Here is a 6,000-nt window from a genome sequence, read left to right as displayed (position 1 = left end):
TTATGAAGACAGCTGATAGAGAACTTTGTAAAACAGAATGTTGCAGAATCAAATGTCCTTCAAATGCTGAAAGTAAAGTAGGCTTTTTCTTATTTTGATTGCATTTTGGAATGTGTAGATGAATCTTGATAAATAACATGAATGTTCTGTCATTTATTTCCCAACCTGTTCTTCATGGTGTCAATACTGTGTTTATATACCGTTTCAGGACTAGAAGGGTTTAAGTAATAATAAAAATATATATATATATATATATATATATATATATATATATATATATATATATATATTATATATGTAAAAAAAACAGCATGTATCCCCCCCTTCTAAATGAGCCAGCCCTGCATACACGACATGCAGCAACCATGAAGTGCCCCCCTGCTATCCTGATGCTAGCTCAGATGCGTTTCACCATTGGGGCAATGCATTGTGACATATATTTCCCAACCTGTTCTTCATGGTGTCATTACTAGACATGTGCATTCGTTTTCGTCCGAATGCATTTTCGTCCGAATTTCAGGTATTTTCGTTATCGTTTTAACAAACGATAACGAAAGCGCAGATTCCGAAAAACGAAAGATCCGACATAAACAAATGCTTTATTTTCGTTTTCGTTGCGACAACAGTTCGATATAGATAGGAGATTCGACATGACGATAACAATAACAATTTGTGTCTATCGAACCTGTGGTCGAATGTGCCTAACCTTAACTCTATAGTCTATCCACCATAGTAGTCCAAGATTATTCGAAAAGATTCGACATAGAGAGAAGATTCGACATAGAGAGAGAAGATTCGACGTAGAGAGAAAAATTAAGTAAAATAAAAATAATGATGATGATGGTTATTATTGGTCAATTGTAACCAAAGAGGAGGGGCAGTAACATAGCTAGAACCGCATGTACAGCCAACTTAGTTTCACTTACGATTTGCTAGCAGAGAGAGACAGACACGCTGATTCATTTCAGAACAGTCAATCTTAGCTGGTCCGTTTGAATTCATTGTCACTTTATCAGAGATCCTGAACTATTTCATTTGAGCATAAGCTAAGCACAGCAGCAGAATAGTAGTGAAGCAAGCTACATCTGTGTTGTGAACTTGATAGATAGACTAGTGATACTAGTGTTGCTGCTAGTGTTGTGATAGCCTCAGAGGCTGCCCGTGTTGTGGTGGGGGGTGATTTATAGATTGAGATTCTATATACCCTATCTCCACTCCAGTCCATTTTCTGACTTGCAGTTGCTGTAAAGTCCAGAAATGTACCGTTCTAATGTAAAAGTGAAGGCTGGTAGAGGTAGTGGTCGTGGTCGTGGTCGCGGTGGACGCCTTGGTAAAAAAAGTGGCAAGGTCTCTGCTACTTGTGCCTCTGACACTTCTGCCGCCACCAACATGCCGTCCACAGCAGTGGGTGTCACCGCCAATGCCACCAGCAAAGCTAGTTCCACCACCCCCAGTTCTTCTAATATTACTTTTCCTGCCAGACCACCAACATCTGCTGCCACTTCCACTGCCAGTGCAGCGCCTCCTTCCACTTCTACAGGTGTCATGGCTGCATATTTTTATGGAATAGGCAAGAAACCTAGTAAAGTGGAGTTGCCTTTACAGTCACCACCACCAATCACACTACCAGTGCCACTGCCCAGCTCCCCAAAGGAGCAATTGAGGGAGAGAGCAGCAGAGACAGAGTGTGAGACTTTTTCTTCATTGGCCCAAGAAGATGATTTAGAATGTGATGCTCCTCTTTCCCCAAACACTGCGGATGTTTTATACAATCTTAGCCCACAGGACTTACAGCTTGACCTGGAGAAAGTGCAAGAGGGATATTCTGTGAGGAGTAGGACAGGTAGCAGTCCACTTTTTTCATCTGCTGCTAACTCCCCTTCTCCCTCTGTTATTATGGAAGAATCCTGTGATGATATCACCGACCTCCCAGTCCCCAGCACCCCTGCCATTAGCAGCACTAGTTCTAGTTCACCAAGTGTAACTGTAGTGGCAACAGCTTCCACCACTGGTGTGCTACCTGCTGCAGCTATATCAGCCCTAAATAGATATCCACAGGGTCAAGGGGCTGCATCCCGCCACAGCAACGTTTGGAAATACTTTCAAACATTGGAAGGCGGGTTCTTTGCCAAGTGTAAATTGTGTGGGAAGCAAGTAAGTAGGGGTAAAAAGTTAGGTCATTTAACCAATGCTGGTATGAACCTACACCTTAAAAATTACCACCACTCTACTTTACTGCGGGCAGAGGCAGAAAAAGAAGATGGTAGCGCAGGAAGCAGCATAACGGACTCTGACTGTACTGGTGGTACCTCCTCAAGCACACCACTTACTCAGAGCACAGGAGGCAATAGAGAGGGTTCAATTAATACAACCCGCCCACGTGCAGTAGTTCCACTGCAGACCCAATCAGGCTCCTCATCCTCCCAAGGACATCATCAGCCTACCCTCGATAGTTTTGTTGGCTTTAGTTCCAAGGGCATGTCAAAACAGCAGGCCAACAAGATCACCCGCCTCATTGGCCAATTCATTGCTGTTGGAGGAGCCTCTTTTCGCATGATTGAAGGGGAGCCGTTTAAACAGCTCATGCATGCCCTTGCTCCACGATACGTTGTTCCTGCACGAACAACTTTCAGCAGAAAGATTATTCCAGCACTATACCACTCATGCGTTGGATTATTGAAGGAAAAAATGGCCAAAGCCGAGGGTCAGACAATTCATTTGACAACTGATTTGTGGACAGCTCCCAGCGGTCAACACGCTTTCCTGTCTTTGACTGCACACTGGTGGCAGGCCACTGTGCCTGTTGGTGGTGGCGCTGGTGTAAGAGTTCAAACTCCATCAGGAAGCAGGTCTGCAGCGCAAGACCAGCAGGGTTATCAAGCTTTCCTGCTCCACACAGAAGTCCGTGATGACCAACACAGCTCTGCCAACATATTGCGGGCAATTAGATCAATGTTGGCCAATTGGTTTGGAGAGCAGGCAGTCACCAATGTCTCTGTTGGATTCATTGTGACAGACGGAGGTTCAAACATGGTTAAAGCTCTCCAAGATGGATCTTTTGTCGGTGTGCGCTGTTCTGCACACATACTGCATTTAGTGGTCAAGGGTGCAATCCCAGTGGAGAAAACCAACAAGATTGCTCAAATCTTGGACCTTTGTAGAAAGATTGCAGGGCATTTCCACCGCAGTGTTGGGGCTAGTCAACTGTTGAGGGAGGAGCAAGAACAATCAGGGCTCCCCATACATCGCCTGAAACAAGATGTGAGCACCCGGTGGAACTATACCCTGGAAATGCTGGAACGCATTTTGGAGCAAAAGACAGCCATCCACAATCTATCATCCCGCCACAGCATCGGGATTGATTCCACACTGGGACGTGATGACTGGTGTATAATTGGGCAGCTCGTTTATGTCTTAAAACCCTTTCGGAATGTGACGGAAAACTTGAGTCAGAGCAATGCCAGCCTAGGACAGGTCATACCCTTGTTTACCTATCTCATAGATAAGATGGGATTGTACCTAGAAAACAGTGAGCCTGTTTGTGGCAGCCCACTTCATGCCGATGTAGCGTCTTTCATCAGAAAGCTACAAGCTAACTTAAAAGATCGGCTAAATGACCATCCGCAAAAGCCCTGAACTCATGCTGGCTTCCCTGTGTGATCCCAGGATCAAAGGTAAACTGGCACTCAGAGACAACAGCCTCTCCTACTGGAAACAAAAATTGATTGAAAGGGTCCGGAATTTGCAGCAACAGAGATGTACGACGGTTGAGGCTGGTTTGGAAGATTCACCTGCCATGTCTGCTATTCCAAGGCCTGGCAGCATCACTCAAAAACAACAGAGTGGAGCATGTGCATGTTGGGTAGAGGCACTTGACAATCTGGTGGATGCAGGTCAAGCAGCAGGTAATCGAGAGGAGAGCAGTGCCTCTGAAATGGTCAGGGCCTACCTATATGAAGCACCTTTGCTTCCTACAGAGGACCCTTTGACCTATTGGGATGGTAAGAAAAGTTTGTGGCCTGGTCTTTGCCTGGTTGCCCAGCAACTACTATCCTGTCCTCCAACCACTGTGCAAAGTGAGAGAGTTTTCTCTATTACTGGGAATATCCTTAATCCACACCGTTCACAACTAACACTCCATTTGATGGAACAAATAACTTTCCTCAAATTTAACCTCCCCAAGCTGGGTTACCCTACCCTTAATTTGTGAGACCTGAATCATTGTTACCATATGAAGATAGATGGGACAAGAGTGACTTGATTGTGCGTGATTGCATGAATGAATTTTGTGTGAATGGACAGTGAAGATAGATGGGACTCAGAGGAACCATCCAAATGTTGAGGAAAATCATTTTTTTTATTTTCTTACCACTTGACACAATAGCAGTTGTCTACTTGACTTTGGTGTGACCCCAAGATTTAAATAGAATTATATTGTTTTAAGCAATCCAAATTTTTCCCTTTATTCCTTCCATCACCCTTTTTTGTAATGAATGTTGTGTAGAGTGACTAGAGTGTGCTTGATTGCATGAATGAATGTTGTGTGAATGGACAGTAGCAAGGGTTGAAGCCTTGACGTGGCGCTACTGCTCACGTGTTGCTGTCTTTGTAAATACAAATAGCAACATGTGCTAATTTAACCATTTTTGTTTGGTGGTCTGGAAATAAGAGACAATGATTAAAGATGACCTCAACAGCATGACAGTTCCTCTTGATGGAGAGACTGTCAACTCAAGGATCAGAATATGCTACCAACACAACATAGCACAAAGAAGCATACAGTTGGAAACGTGATTCTATGCAAGATATATTAGTTGGTCACTGCTGAGCTGCATCCAGACGCCCAGGACCCCTCCCATTTACCATCTCTGACCCTGGGGACACCAGGGCCCTCTCTGATCCTCCGCCTGTTTCATGACCATCTGCAATTGTCCATAGTCACTAGTGTGAGTGAGTAATCTACCCTGCTGCCATGTTACTCAAGCCCTGGAAATGATGACTGCCTGTCAGGTCACCTTGAGGCTAGGTGACAGATGCACTCTGTAGGAATCGGAAGTGCACCGCTAGGTAGTGGATCCTAGGACTGACTGCTGTGGATTGAAACCTGGGAGGTTCAGGAAGCAGGTCTACTGGATCACTAACACAGATCCCACTGGGAGCTAGAGCATAGATTCTCCAGGGCGCGGAGTCTAAGAGCCAGTAGGTGTTCACCAGAGCCTCTAGTGGTGAGGATGGACTGCGCTGCAGTCTGGCTCCAGGTCGCAGCCCCCAGGGTCTCACATCTCATGCTCACGGTAGACTACAGGAGAAGAGGAAAGAGGCAGCAGGCTGGAACAACAAGGAAGTAAGGGACAAGCCAAGGTCGAGGCCACAAGCAGACAAGGACAACAGAGTACACGCCAAGGTTCAGGGTCACAGGCAAACAGGGATGGTCAGGGACACGCCAAAGGTCAGGGTCACGAGCAGACAGGAATAGTAGAGAACAGGCCAAAGTCGGTTAACTGGAATCAGACGTAGGAAACACAGCCAGTACACACGAAAGCTAACACACAATGGTTGATCAGCACTGCTGGCTTGCAGTGCACAGGTTAATATAGGGTTCCCTGATAGGAGCTGGGGTGGAGCCATGCTAGAGGAGAGCTTACAAAAGCAGTCAGGTGAGGGTCAGCTGGTCTCTAGAGATGAACACATGGAGACAGGTATGCTGACAGACAAACTCTATTGCATAACCATGACACTGCCCTTTGAATTGTTGCCCCTTGTAATTGCGTTAGCCTGTGAACCTCTGTCCGGTTAACTGTTGCCCTCATGATTGCAAGCCTGCAACCTATGTCCTGTGAACTGTTGAGGACTGTATAGAGTAACCCCTGCTCTAACTATCTGCTGTGTATTCTGGTGGAGGGAAAGCTGAACGGCGTGACTGGACACAATACATTGGATTACCCTTTGCACATTGAAATAGTGTAGAGAGAAATCTCATCAATTTTCTAAGTTCAGCCT

Source organism: Aquarana catesbeiana, linkage group LG01 (genome assembly GCF_042186555.1).
Source record: "Aquarana catesbeiana isolate 2022-GZ linkage group LG01, ASM4218655v1, whole genome shotgun sequence".
Classification (NCBI taxonomy): Eukaryota; Metazoa; Chordata; class Amphibia; order Anura; family Ranidae; genus Aquarana; species Aquarana catesbeiana.
The sequence above is the reverse complement of the archived record's forward strand: the minus strand, read 5'-3'. Positions refer to the sequence as shown.